Source organism: Drosophila serrata, unplaced genomic scaffold, assembly GCF_035046125.1.
Source record: "Drosophila serrata isolate PLE 108 unplaced genomic scaffold, ASM3504612v1 contig_318, whole genome shotgun sequence".
In the NCBI taxonomy this organism is placed as follows: domain Eukaryota; kingdom Metazoa; phylum Arthropoda; class Insecta; order Diptera; family Drosophilidae; genus Drosophila; species Drosophila serrata.
The window spans coordinates 36,375-52,178 of NW_028257216.1; the positions used below are offsets into that span (position 1 = coordinate 36,375).

Below are 15,804 nucleotides of genomic sequence, written 5' to 3' on the forward strand. Positions count from 1 at the left end.
TTGAAAAATGTACTTTTGTACAGCTAAATTGTAAAAATCCCACAGTGTGCGTTGATTACAAAATATGCTGCAGCTCTTTCACTAATACTGCTATTCAATGCTTTTTCACGATCCAAAGCCCTATCAATTAAGATGGAGTCTGCTTTATGTCGTTCACTCAAGTCCATGTTATTTGAATCGTGTCGTGTTCCCGATAAGACTCATCTAAACCGTTGATCCCTCGGTTACCAAGAAGTCATCGTTTCTCAAGGTTTGTGCCAGGTCCACAGTAATTGTACTGAGGTATATGAACCTCAAAGGGTAAAGCGTTTATTAAATTGTTTATGAGACCAGTTCCCTGTTCACATTTGATTTATGAATGATTATATTCTAAAAATGTTTCCCCATTTTATATCAACCTCAATTAACGAATGATTGTCCTTGAATGAAGTACTAATCTTTAAAACATGCGTTTACTAAGACAAATTGTTGAACCATCCAATTGTGGAGAAACTAATGTGATGATAAGTCTTATCGAAAGTCGAAATGGATTAAAATTAGAAAATATTTATGAATTTTCAAAGAATTAATACCAACCAAAATATGAGTAGTTGGATAATCTTGTGAAAGCTAAATGAGGAGTGGGATATGTTTTGTCACTGGAAGAAGCAAAAATCAATTCCATTATGATATTTGATGATGTCGCATCCGAAAAACAGGATAATATTCGAGATTATTTTTGTATGGGATGACGAAGATTGATTCATTCTATTTATCTCAAACGTATTCACCTATTCCAGAACATTTTGTTCGAGACAACCTAATTTTATTATAAAGTTTAGGCAGGATGACTTAAACATGCTTTGTATAAAAGCGATATGGATTAAAGTTCATTTATGAATTTATCAAGAAGGTGTTGGGAAGATAAATTTGGATTTCTATTAATCTCTGGGCCGTCAGCCGATAGGGTGCACAGGGGGATCAACGGATGACTGTGTAATCTGCCGTAACTGTGTACACCATCGGTAGTGCGATTATACTCTCCAAGCGAGGGCGGCTGGAAGCAGGTCCCCAGTCGAGGCTCGACCGGGGATGCTGACCAATTGTAGTCGGGCGGACTTGGGCAAGTCTTTAATCAGCCTCCCTTCAAGTCAGGTGTGTGATGCGACCCGTGCACACTGACTTCCTGGTTCGCAGCTGAGGGGTTAATCCAGCTGTGTCTGCACAGAGCCTTCCCAGGGCCAACCAACCCTGGGTCGTAAGTGGCCTTGCCGCAGTTTTGGGGCGAAGCTGCGGTCGACCTGTTTTCAAAGCTCAAACCCCTTCTGGACCGCTGCGCTTGCCAGGTCGAGCAAAGCGGGCGTTCATGATATGTTATGACTTCTACGAACCGAGCTTCGGAACTCCCGGGAGAGGATAAACCCCAAAAACTGTCAATGAAGGACGAGAAGGAGATGCAGAGGCCAAGATTGGTAACTACATCTCACATTGCATCGGAGACCGACGAAGAAGAGTCGCAATTCGAGGGGAGGGCGAGTAGCACTCCCCAATCTATACACACAGGTGGGGCTCAGCTGGGCACCACCTCAGAGATAGCGAAAATGTCGCACCATCAGAGACGAGCGAGGGTCAACAGAGCCCGCTTCGTTCTCGGCAAGATCGCCAAGAACGGGGCTGAGGGCAAAAGTGACCCTCGGGATGCCGAGGACAAGGCCAAATTCCTTGCGGAGATCGCGGAATATGAGCAGTACAAAGCGGTGAACCCGGCGGCGTTCCAGCCCTCGAAGGCGAAGCGAATTCGCTCACAGGAAGTGAGCGAAAGCGCGCTTAAGAGAGCGAAGGACCCACTGGGTAAGCCGCGTGCGACTAACTCTGTCAGCAAGGCAAAGAAATTTAGCGAGGTCGCCAGAGACAGTCTGGCTGGTGTCTGGTGTCTGGTGTACGAGCTCCATGACGACGGTCGCCTGCTGTCGGAGAAGTGGGAGGAGATCGAGGCCAAGTTGGCCGACATGGTGACCGACAGGTTGGTTAGCATGCCGACCGGCCCCATACCTCCATCGGCTCCTCAGACGTGGTTAGAGGGCACCGGGTCATCAGGTGCGACGACGGGTTCTCCCGAAGCTTCCTGGCGGAGTGTGTAGCTAAGATTAGCGACACATGGGCTAGCCTTAAGATTAGGCTAGTCCATGCCAGGGAGATCCCAAGGAGACCCAAAGCTCGCATCTGGTTACCAAAGGGTCAAACTTACCATGCAAGGTTGATTGCCTGTCTGAAGGCCCAGAACCCAGACATCCATACAGAAGACTGGACCATCCTCAGAGCAGAGCAGGAAATGAAGGCGAGCCAGCCTTTCCTCCTGCTGATTAACCAGCGCTGTCTGCCCCAGCTGGAGGCAAATGACCACAAGGTCCGGTACGGCATCAGGAAGGCCAAGATTAAGGTCTTCTTGGCCGACCCCTGACGCCACCCCCACCAACATCGATGTCGAGAATCGTGCAGATTAACCTGAAGCGCAGCTCGCACGCTTCAGCTAATCTCACGATCCTTCTAAGGCAGAGGGATATCGACATCGGTCTGATACAGGAGCCTTGGACCAGGGACGGGCAAGTCGCTGGACTGAGAATCCAAGGATACACACTACTGTGCACAAACTCGAATGGTAGGTCGAGAGCATGCATTGTAATTGTTTAGACCAGACCGCTAGCGCCTAATCATGCGCGCATGGGTGTATGGCTGCACCTGCTGCGCTCTTAGCTCTTCTCTTTGTTTATCTATTTCTCTCTCTCTTCTTCTTCTGTCGCCTTATCTATGCTAAGCTACATTTTAAGATTATATATGTTGAATTCAATAAGTCGGTAGTTAGTTGCAGCTCCGACCAGAGAAGTGAACGAAAATATACACAGCATTTAATTAACCTATTCGTGCATTGTAATTATTGCTAAAGGGTGGCAAATTTGTTGTCTTCCCCATAAACATTTTGGTGACCCCGACATGATTCTTTGGTTCGGAGCCTCCAACCCGGTGTTCGTTGTTTAATATCGTTTAAACAAATCGCATTGCTTCGCTGTCGCTTACTGGCATTCGGTCATAGGCACACAAGCAAACTCACATACACACATACCTTGTACACAACAAGCTGAGTGCATATAGCCGGCCGCTGGTTTTCGGTTTAATCGCGCTGTTAAACAAAAGCTGTGTTGTGCCAAACATTGTATAGAAAGGTGGATCGCATTTAAGCGTCGTAAATAAGCGCAGACAATTACAATAACAACATTGTCGAGGTTCCGTTGCATCTCGGTGACGCTGATTAACCTCTAATTTGCACGGTGAAAACTAAACGGGTTCCTATATTCCAAAGCGGTCAGACATTTTCCCTTTATTAATTCTTTTCGGGTGAGAAAATAAAGATGTCTAACACGGAAAATTCGGTTCAGCATCAAAATGAGCCGCCAAGTGACGTGGACTTCTACCGAGCTAAGGCCCAATCCCTTTCGAGGCAATTGAGCTCGATGAATCTATATATATATAAATGCTCTATTCGTGTCTAAATCCTTCATAGACTTGAAAAGCTCTAAAACGTTTAAGCCCAAATTTTTACACAACATGCGTTGAGGTTCCAGCTCGGTTATTGTCTACTTTTGATGTTGATAGCTTATCTGTGGTTGCGAATATATCCATTTTTTTAGCGTTTTCCCGTGCCCCTACTGCTGCGCCCTCTACAGGCAGCCAGCTGAATCAAAGCATTTCCTGTCAAACATTAAAAACATATTGAAAGAAGAAATTGGAGATAAAAATTTTATGTTTTTGTTCAGGTTCAGTGAGAAACGAAGTCATGCCACCCAAGAAGTCGAGTTTGAGTCGTCGTACTCGCAATACAGAAGCAAACAGACGTAAGATTACGAATATGACTGACGAAGAACGGGCCTGCATCCGAGAGACTGAGCGGCTGAAAGCAATGTAGATGCACAACGAGGAATCAGCAGAAAGACGAGCAGATAGGCTTGAGAGAAAACGATTGAGAGTTAGGCAGTCGCGTTCTGCAGCAATCGATTTGATTCACTCTCAAAATAATGAACGCGACAGGGCAAGGGTAGCTGAAGTGCGTTTACAGCTTGCAGCAGATCAAAACCTGCAATACAATCGTCTTGCATTCAGATATAATCCAATTGTTGATTACAGCTCGAATCGCAATGTCGTTATTGGCCGGATGCATCAGGTCTGCATATACTGTCAGGCTCCTTCGATTGAATCAGACGAAACTTCGGTCCGTGGAATATATCAATTTGCGGGATGCTGTTATGAATGACCGTAATACAACCAACGTTGGAAAGCTCACGATTTTGCCATCCTCATACATAGGTAGTCCACGCCACATGCATGGATATGCTCAAGATGCCATGGCATATGTTCGTTGCCACGGCCGTCCAGATTTATTTATCACCTTCACATGCAATCCAGCTTGGGACGAGATAGTACAGCTGTTATTTCCTGGACAATCATATAGGGATAGGCATGACATCACAGCCCGTGTTTTCAGACAAAAGCTCAAGTCACGGATGGATTTCATTGTGAAACATGGAGTTTTTGGATCTGTGCGGTGCTGGATGTATTCAGTAGAATGGCAGAAGAGAGGATTGCCGCATGCGCACATACTGATTTGGCAGTATGATAAAATTACTCCAGACGAAATCGACGATGTTATATGCGCTGAGATTCCACGGGCCGAGGTTGATACGGATTTGCATGAAGTTGTCATCAAGAACATGATCCATGGCCCTTGTGGTACCCTCAACCCATGTTTACCATGAATGGTAGGCGGGAAGTGTTCCAAGCGATATCCTCGAGCATTTACAGCCAACACCGTAACAGGGGACGATGGATATCCTCTGTATAGGAGACGGTCAACTGAAGATGGAGGGACTTCGGCAACTTTAAACATGAGAATTTGTGATATTGAGGTAGACAATCGTTGGGTGGTTCCATACTCACCACTATTGTCAAAATCATACAAAGCGCACATCAACGTAGAATATTGCAATTCCGTAAAATCGATTAAATATAACTGCAAGTACGTGAATAAAGGCAGCGATATGGCAGTTTTTGGTGTTCAGGCAGAAAATGGTGACAGCAATGCAGTACGAGTTGTCGATGAAACCTCTCAATACCAGGCTGGAAGATACATAAGCAGCAACGAGGCTGCATGGAGAATTTTTTTCGTTCCCAATTCATGAACGCTATCTAGCTGAAGTTCACTTGGCAGTGAATTTGGAGAATGGTCAACGTATCTATTTCACAGAACTAAATGTGCAAGAAAGAGTCCTGAATCCGCCTACGACAACTCTGACCGCCTTTTTCACCTTATGACAGGAAGATGCTTTTGTCATAACCTTTATGTATTCAGAAGTGCCCTCTTAACCACAATATGCCACAGAGAAACGTGGCAGGGTACAGCTAGTTATAACATAAATCCGGAAACTGTAGATCAGTTTGATGAAGCTGATTTTCTGGCGCGGCTGGAGTGGATTAATGCATTAAACGTGGCCTTTGATTCCGCACAGATTTCGCTGGAAAAATTGGACTTTTCGGAGATAGCAAGCGACCATCGGATTGAGTTCTCCACGGCGTTCATGGATGTGAAGGCGAAGATAAATCGAGGTTTAGCGGCGCTTCGCAAATCTCAATTGCCGGCTGCGACCGCTGCAAATTCAACTTCCATAGACAATTTTAATCATCCGGATCTTTCTTTCCGATCTAGGAAGCTTCGGTTGCCAATTTTGGAGATAGCTCGGTTCCATGGATCCTACTCTGATTGGCCGGATTTTATTGCAACGTTCAGCACGGTCATCGGAAACGACGAAGAGCTAAGTGATATTGAAAAATTACAATATTTTAGGTCCAGTTTAGGCGGCGTGGCTCTAAAGACCAGGGTTTGAGCCCTCGAATGCCAATTACGAAAAGGCTTTAAACTTACTCAAAAATCGATTTGATAATAAGGTTCTACATTTTCAGGCACACGTGCAGGCAATATTTGGTTTAAAAGGTGTCGAGAAGGGATCAGCCAAGGGTCTTCGGGAGTTAAGCGATTGCATGAATTCGCATCTGCGAGCAATCCGTACGCTGGCCACTACGCAACAAATCTTGGACGGATTACTGATTCACATCGTCGCACGAAAGCTCGATCAGAGGACTCGGAAATGGGAAGAGGATTTGTCCATCAACAACCTAGCTACGTGGGATGCTATGGAGTCGTTCTTGCAAAGGAGGTGTAGGATTATGGAAAAATCGGATCAAGCCTTGGTAACGCAAACACCAAGCCGGCAGGTGGGAAAAGCCCTGCATGGGTATAGCTTCATTGCATCAGTTGGTAGCTCAAATCTTCCCCTATGTACGTTGTGTGATGCGAGGGATCATTATTTGCCAAAATGCTCTCGATTTCTAAATTTGAGCCCGAATCTTTGATTTAGAGAAGCACAGAAGTTGCACCTGTGCCTCAACTATTTGCGCAAGGGGCATAGTTTGCAGCAATGCAAGTCAACGCACTGCAGAAACTGTCATATGAAGCACCACTCATTGTTGCATTTTAATCAGGACCCATCTGTACCATCCACCGCCTCATCTCTATCATCCGATCCATTTCCCAACTCTCAGCCATCAACATCATTTTCATCAGCATTAGCATCATCACATTCATCATCGCATTCATCATCCCAACCTAATCACCGTTCATCGAACCCTCCACCAAGCCCCACAGATATTTTGCCTTTTGATTACGTGTTGCTTCCAACCGCTATTATCTATGTGAGAAATAAGGCTGGAGAATTTATGCCTTGCCAAGCAATCTTGGACTCGGCGTCTCAGATAAATTTCATAACGTCTCGTCTAGCGAATCAACTTAATTTCTGAATTCCAATAAAGCAGTCGACATTGTAGCGCAATCCCGGGATGCAAGCTATCTTGCCTCATTCTCCGCGGTTGTAACGAACGGTATCGCTGATTATCACCCCCATTTCGATATAAACGCAGTATCATGGAAAATTCCGGAAAATATATCGCTCGCTGATCCTCACTTCAATCAATCAGATCGAATAGATCTTAAATTTGGTGCTGGACTCTTCTTTAAAATAATGGCTACGGGACAAATGCATTTGGGTAGCGAGTTGCCAACCGTTCAGAACACTAAACTTGGTTGGATCGTGTCTGGAGGGGTGCCGAGTGCGTCAACTCCTCAGTCTGTCTCGGCTGCCGTCGTCAAGGATCCTACGAATCATTTTGATGGTGGCACACTTGCCGCCGTAGGAAAGCCAGCAGCCTTATTTCCATTCCGTTCAGAGCAGACCGCTAGCGCCTAATCATGCGCGCATGGGTGTATGACTGCACCTGCTGCGCTCTTAGCTCTTCTCTTTGTTTATCTATTTCACTCTCTCTTCTTCTTCTGTCGCCTTATCTATGCTAAGCTACATTTTAAGATTATATATGTTGAATTCAATAAGTCGGTAGTTAGTTGCAGCTCCGACCAGAGAAGTGAACGAAAATATTCACAGCATTTAATTAACCTATTCGTGCGTTGTAATTATTGCTAAAGGGTGGCAAATTTGTTGTCTTCCCCATAAACAGTAATCAAAAATCATTTTAATGCTCTTCTCTGTCCCAATCTCAGCACACCTGACCTAACAGTGGCCAGATTCGTGACGGCGGATGGGAGCGGAGTCACCCTATCATCTGCGTACATGGCCCATGACGAGCCGGCCCCGCCTGAGTCGGTAGTCAAGCTGCTGCAATGGGCGGAAATGATGAAGACGACCTATGTGCTCGGGTGTGATGCGAATGCGAGGCACACGCTCTCGGGGAGTTCGGAGACTAACGAAAGAGGTGAGTCACTCTTTGAAAATGTTATTTGTAGGAATGTTACGATATGTAATAAGGGTAATACGCCGACCTTCATCTTTCCGAGCACGGAAAAATTTCAAGGTTTGGAAGAGGTGTTAGACCTCACCTTGCATATAGAACAAAATAATTACAGGGTCGAGAATTGGAGGGTATCAACAGAGCACTCCTTCTCAGACCACAGATACATTTTCTTTAAAATAACGACACCAGTTAAGAAACAGGTGCCAAGAAGAAACCCCCGTAAGACGGATTGGAACAATTGCAGCGAAATTGTTCAATCTAAAGTAAACGGCAGAAGGATCAAGACTATATCCACTGCAAAGGCACTCGACAAGGAGGATAAGGACCTAACAAATATTCTGAACAACTCCTTCAAAGAGAGATGTAAGCTAACATTCTCGAAGATGCAATACCCACCGTGGTGGACAAAGGAATTAAGCGAGCTCAGGAAGAGCGCGAGAAAGTCCTTTAACCACAGCTATGTAACCCGGGATTGGGGAACATACAAAGAGGCACAAAAAATTTACAAGAAGGCAGTATACAAGGCCAAGAAAGATTCCTGGCAAAACTACTGCGAGTCACTAGAAGGCATAAAGGACACGGCGAGGACCTTGATCAACAGAGCAGACGGCTCTGCTACTACGACAATTGAGGAGCCTCTAGAGCTACTAGTCGACACCCACTTCCCAGGAAGCCTAAGAGTGAGCTCGGAACCCGAGGAGGGAACGAACACTCAAATGGACACACCTACGAAAGACATCATTACCACTGAGTGAATTCAGTGGGCAATAGAATCTTTCGATAAGTATAAAAGCCCGGGCCCAGACGGCTTAATACCGGCAATGCTACATTCAGCCAAGGATAGCATTTGCAAATGGCTAAAAGCCATTTACGAAGCTTGTTTAAGACTGACGCACATCCCACTGCTGTGGAGGGAGGCTAAAGTCATTTTTATACCGAAACCGGGCAGAAGGGGGCATATCCTAGCAAAGGATTATAGACCGATAAGTCTCACCTCCTTCGCCCTGAAGACACTAGAGAGACTGCTTGACGTCCACATCCGGGAGTCTCTAGAGGGACATCAACTCTCGGATGCACAGCATGCGTACCGCAGAGGAAAATCAACAGAAATAGCGCTACACGTAGTTGTACATCATGTCGAGAAGACATTACAACACAAACAATACACGATGGCAGCCTTCCTAGACATCGAAGGCGCGTTCAATAACGTGAACCTCGACTCATCCTGGGCTCCCTCAACTTGTTAGGTATTGAGAGAGGCATCAGAGAGTGGATCGGGGTCATGCTAAAGAGCAGGACGTTCACAGCCGAATTGAGTGGCACTCACCTCACGCGGACTGTGGCTTTACACTGCAGTGGTACGGCCAATTCTAACATACGGAGCCCTAGTATGGCGGCCGGCACTAACTTGGGCTTACAACAGAACGAAGCTGACACGGATGCAACGGGCAGCGAGTGCGGGGGCAGTGGGTGCAATGCGCTCATGCCCCGCGGCTGCTCTCAACGCTATCCTGGATATAATGCCGATAGAGCTGTTCGTGAAGGATACTGCAGCACAGAGCGCAGTAAGACTAAAGGTGAGCATTTGGTGGAGGGACTACGGCGCCGGGCACGGCAAGATCCTTGGAAACAGCGGTATTAACACAGACGTTAAGACCGAATACATGATCGCGGAAATGAAAATCGGGAATGCATTCTCGACATCATACCCATCAAGAGAAGACTGGAGTAGGGGCAGAGTAGTAGTGGAGAACGAGGTGTCCCTCTACACCGATGGCTCAAAAATGAGCTGCGGCGTAGGGGCTGGGATCTTCGCTGAAAATTGTAGAATTGAACAGGCTTTCAATCTCTCTAACTCAGCGACGGTCTTTCAGGCTGAGTTACTAGCCATAAGCGAAGCAGTCGAACTTTCCGTAAGGCAGGACCTCAGGGGCAAAAGAGTTCGAATCTACTCGGATAGCCAAGCGGCTATAAAATCCCTAGCTGTCGTGAAAACGAACTCACGACTAGTGGCAGAATGCAAGAAGGCCCTTAATAGACTTGCCGACAAAAATAAGGTACAAGTAAAATGGGTACCGGGACACAACGAGAAACCAGGAAATGGGAAGGCAGGCGAACTAGCCCGTGCAGGCACGGCAGTGCTAAGTTCTGACTTCGAATTACCGATCTCCCTAAACGCGATCCAGACAAGGATCCATGACCACTTTAGGCAGATAGCTAATAAAGAATGGTAAAGTAAGAGCGTCGCAGAAGGTCAAGGGAATGTTGGCCGAGGTACGACAAGAAACGAACCATTCAACTGCTATCCAAAAGCTAGCGGGATATCAGCAGGTTCACGGCACTCCCAACGGGACATTGGGCGATCGGTTCGCACGCAATGAAGTTGGGACTGCCATATAATGCAATCTGTAGAAGCTGTAAGCAACCTACAGAGCAAGAGACACCGGAACATCTTCTGCCCAGCGCAAAACCACATCAGATTTCGCCACTTGGATGCCTACCAGATGGAATCACTGGGAAACATAGGAAAGCTGAAAGTTTCAGCAATTCTAGGTTTCCTTACTGACTCTGGATGGTACTGATAGTGAATAACAACAACAGAGGGAGTGGAACAAAAAGGAGCTTAGCTCTAATTGGAGGCCCCAGCAATGGGCCTCACCACTGTAACCTACCATTAATCTCTAGGATGATGATATGAAAACTCTACAATACAAAAAAGGATTCGCTAAGTTTATTATATTCGAATGAATAATAATATAAGTATAATGAAGTTATTTAAAAACAAACGGTTCACGACTAAGCATCATAATTAGTACACCGCTAACAATTCCTTTAAATGGAAACACATTCCCAAATTGAGTTAAAAAGTAATTATGATTGTGCTCTAATCGACTTTAATACATTCAGTTCTTTAACGAATGTGGATAAGGGGAATAATCTTTTTCATATTGGAAACAAAGTTATAGAAATACCTAAGGGTTCATATGAGTTTGAAGATATAATAAAATATATTTATATTTATATTCAAGTTGTTACTAAAAAAGAGACAGAGTATTTTAATCACGAACGATCAATTGGACGATTATTTGGATTTACTAAGCATAAAATGGAAGTAGACGTCCACGGAGCCATAAACATTGATGTGACTAGAAAACAAAACCAAATCCACAACCTCTTTCACCATACATCAACTTGTGATTAGAATAAATAATTTCATGAAAATGTATAAGAATAAAATTTTCCCCGAACACCTGGAATATCTGGAGGACTCGTTAAAATATTTCTATAAGAGGATGCCTGATACACAGCTGGTTTCAAATATACATGGACAACATTTCACATCTTGCTGTTGGGCGAATGATAATGCCAACAATGGTGTCGATACGTGCGCCTGCCCGTTTTTTTAGTGTTCGTTCTTAAATATCATTAAAAATTATGAAAATGTATGCTAATTTAGAACATCGCTTATGATATTTATATATATATATATATATATAAAAGGACATAGGGACTTCTTTCAGCATTTATTTTTCAGATATACCACTCCATCACTCAAAAGACACAATTCCATATCAAAGAAGTGTACATCTTCTGGTCGATGAAAGAAAGGCTGTTGAATGTTGTGAATGTGTGTGTGTGTGTGTGTGTGTAACCATGTTGTATCTCACCAGGAAAATCCCACACGCGTGGTGAGGGTCATTCATATGTTTGTACTTTGGTTTTCCCGTTACAACACATGTACCCTTCTTCAATTCCACCCCCGTCCCTTTTTTAAGGGGGTAGACCACCCTGAACGCATGAAAATTTGAGGGTTTTTAAAAATATTCCTTTTGACAAAGTTGTTAAGAATACAACTTTTTATTTATTAGTATATCAAAGTACATATGTTAAACTAAAAAATACTTATTAAAAGAAAAAAATATATAGGAACGGCGGAGATATAGCCATTCACAAAATGAATTTTTTTTAGGGAATGGTCGGATGGTGTAAATGCTGCACACCACATCAAAAACAATAATTTTTTAAACTATATAAATAATATATATATAAATATATAAACTATATAAGTATGGCTATATCATGACGTAGCCGTTTTTGGGAAAACATTTTTTGAGCAAACGAAATTTTTGATTTAAAATTTTATAACTTTAAAACAGAAAATTATATAAAAAAAAATCCTACGTCATGCCATAGAAGACTTTATAGAGAAGCTGTGTAAAAAATTTGAAGAGAATCGGTCCAGCAGTTTTTGGGAAATCATGTACACCGTTTTAAAAAACGTAGTTTTGAGAAAAACGCAAAAAAAGATAAAGAAAGTACTCTAAGGTATACCGGCAGCGCTCACTTCTAATGGCTGTAGAATCCACATGTAATGAGATATTTTTAGGCCCAATGTCTTAAAATGGCCGTAAGAATATCGGCATCAAGATTAAGTAAAAAAATCAGATTTAAAAAAAAATGTCAGGGTGGTCTACCCCCTTAAGTGAGAATCGTGGGTGATCGTCCAAGTGCGCTCCAGGATCGAGCAGAGCGTGGGATTTTCCGTTACGAGTCTAGCAGCCTTCTTTAATTCCACCCCGGTCCCTTTTTAAGTGAGGATCGTGGGTCAACGTCCACGTGCGTGAACGGGATCGATGCGGTCCAGGATCGCTGCGGTGCGACCTTTTCAATTGCCTCCCCCGTCCCTTTTTAAGTGAGGGGTCGTGGGAACGTACGCTCCAGGATCGCTCCCTCCCTTTCGCATTCGTATCCACATCCTCGGCCGGGCGCTTGAACACTTGTTCACAAGTGTCCTTTACATACACTGACCCTAATTAATTTCATCTTTATTACCCCATCCATTGACAGAGCTTACCCTCATTAATTGCATATTTATGACTCAAAGCAATTAAATTGTTGATAACTAACCCATACATTGAATTTTTATTACCCTTTTTGGAGACATCAAAGGTCCCGAAAATCGGCTTTCTTACTACTCATATTCCCCGAGTTCTTAAATGCCATCTAAATGGAAGAAATATTCAAAAAACCGAATATACGAGTGCAATGGAGACAACCCAAATTCGAAATTTTCGTTGAGAATTTTTTTTAAGCATTTCTTCAAATCATTCAATTCGTTCGGCTTTGGGTCACATATGTAGCATTTACAAGTAGATCTTTCACTTAAGGCACTACAGACTTTTACATATACATACATATGTGGCATTGGAAGAAGTTAGGATACTTGGAAACCTAAAAAAAGATGGGTGCATACACTGTTTCGGAGTTCACCACAACCGCCAAGATTGCATCATCCAGATTTCGTAGTATTGCTATCCCGTTCCAGAAATCAGAGTTCTTGCCACCACCCTTTCTTTCATTCAAAAATCAAACCCTCTTATTCAATTCCGAGTCAGTTGTTGCAAATACCTGAAAGAGACCAGTCGAGTTGCGAAAGCCGAAATTTTCCGTTTAGAAAAAAGTCTATTAATGTGTGAACTTTACCCAAATCAAAAAACAAAATTTTTAATATCCCTACAAATTAATGGGGGCTCAACCGGGATAAGTCCAATTAAAAAAAATAATACAAATACTTAATGGAAAACTACTACAGCGGAGGAAAATTCTGACGAGATCAGGAGAATTTTATTTTATCGGATGAGAAAAACTATTGAAAAGTGTCATCGAAGAAGCATTTTCAAACTGAGAAAGTGAATTCCTGCATGTAGTGGAAGGCTAAAAACGCAAAATTTCGCACCACACATACGAAAACCATAGTGTGTGAGAGATTCCTAGAGAACGACGAAACAGAGGAACTGACGTATGACAGAAATCAAACACGACGAAACGAAGCAAGCGAGTTCTGCAAAACTTCTCGAAGACGCCGCAGGTAGCCAGAAGAGACCCTTTGAAAGAAACATAATTGGCGGAAGGCGAAAATTTTAACGACGACGCAAGATCAACGTTGAGACCTAAGGAAACTCTTTCGACCTACATGAAAAGAACTTGGACACTTTGAAGACGTGCTTGAAGAAGAATTTTCCGTGGTGACATCTGCATCGAAGAGCAACAAAAAGATCTAAGAGATTGATCACCGGCGAATACGGCCTGAAGAGCACCACAAAACGTGCATTTCGAAAAGGAGACCAACGACGAATTTCGTAACGCAGAGCAGCAGTACCGACGAGCGCAGGATAGCTGACTACACTAAGGCAAGAAAGGAACGTAAAGCTAGTAGAGGTTGCGGAAAAGACGAATTTCGCAACACAGGAGGGCATTACTACCACGACATTGAAGAAGACGAGAAGAGCGGCGGAAGCGAGTCATAATCACTGGCTGTGGGTGAGCGAGAGCCGGTGTCACTTAATCGCATTGTTTGTTATGAACTTTTGAAGTCTAAATATATAATTTAAGATTTTTAATTATTTGTAATCGGCTTACGTACTAACACGGATGCTAGAACGATTCTCCGCTTGACTGTGCCTCTTTTAAGAGAAACATTAACGGAATTAGGTTTGAATACGAATGATCGAAAGAGCGCATTGCAGGATAGATTATTTGATCACTATGGCATAGATGTGGGCGGTGAGGCGGATGAAGATGCAGTGAGTTTTTCCGGTTCATCCAACTATCAAGAAGCTAGTTTGAATGTTAGTTCAAGATTCACCCTACGCGATGTCCAGGACAGTATTTCATCATTCTCTGGTTTAGATCACGAAGACGTTAATCATTGGTTGTCTGAGTTCGAGGACGTTGCAGTAACTGTAGGCTGGGATAATTTATTTATGCAAAACAACTTTTGAGTGGAGCAGCTAAGCTTTATATCAAAAGCAGCAACAGAATTAGGGGTTGGGTTGAGTTAAGGCACTAAGCAAGAAACACATAGAGGTGTCAAACAGTACCAAAAAGTATTAACAAAAAATGCATTAACAATTCATCGATGATTCATCAACAATTCATTAACAAATTCATGAACAATTCATCGATGATTCATCAACAAAATGCCTTTTGGGAAATATAGTCAGAAAAGAAACTTAAATTAAAATAAGTAGTAATTATAGTGAAATAACTTAAATAATTTGTCCCCCAATGCAAGCGCTAGCCGCTAAGTATTGCTGTGACGTCATAAGCAAGTGAGCCGCCGCTTCGGCCCACTGGTTGTGGTCGTCCAAAATCTTTGAAAAAGACTCTGCATGCTGAAATTTGAACACGCATACAAACGTGTGAGCGCTTGTACACATATACACATATACACAGAAACGAGAGCACAGCGCAAAGAAACGCACCCCTGCTCATCCTTCCACGGTCGATCTGCCACTGAAAAGTGAATTCTTGTTGTGCTCGGTTTCGAACGACTGCTTCGAACTCGAAAAAGCCGAAGGCACTCTGGGGTTCTAGACATATCGTTCGGGTGCTCTGGGGTTCCAGGCTCAGCCGTTTTTGTGATAGTACTTTTTGGTACTGTTTGACACCTCTATGTGTTTCTTGCTTAGTGGTTAAGGCAAGCGTTAATTGAAGAGTTCGGTAAAAACTATGCTCAGCTGAGATACATAAGAATCTAAGGGAAACAACCAAAGGAGACATGTATCGAGTATTGGTACAGCATGATGGAGATCAGCAAGTCGATTAGTCTTGATGAGGAAAGTTTAGTTTCGTATGTTATTGAGGGCATACCAGATGGCAAGTTAAATACGGCAGGGCTGTATCGCGCCAAAACTGTCAGGGAGTTTAAAGATGAAATATCTATTTACGAAAAGATAAAAAGGAAAAGGAAATAGTAAGGAAACTTTTAAATAAAGAGGTGACAGTAAAACATGAACAGAGTCACACCCAGAGAAAATGCTTTAAGTGCAACGAAGAAGGCCATATTGCCAAGGACTGCAAGGGAGAGATAGTTTGCTATCATTGCAAGCAGAAAGGGAACATCTCTAAGAACTG

The 15,804-nt window shown here is 43.5% G+C and overlaps 1 pseudogene; it reads left to right on the top strand.

Annotated features, from left to right (window-relative positions):
• The first annotated feature begins 1,580 nt into the window (after positions 1-1,580).
• The window catches only part of LOC147642960 (uncharacterized), a 44,549-nt pseudogene continuing 30,325 nt past the window's right edge, over positions 1,581-15,804 (top strand).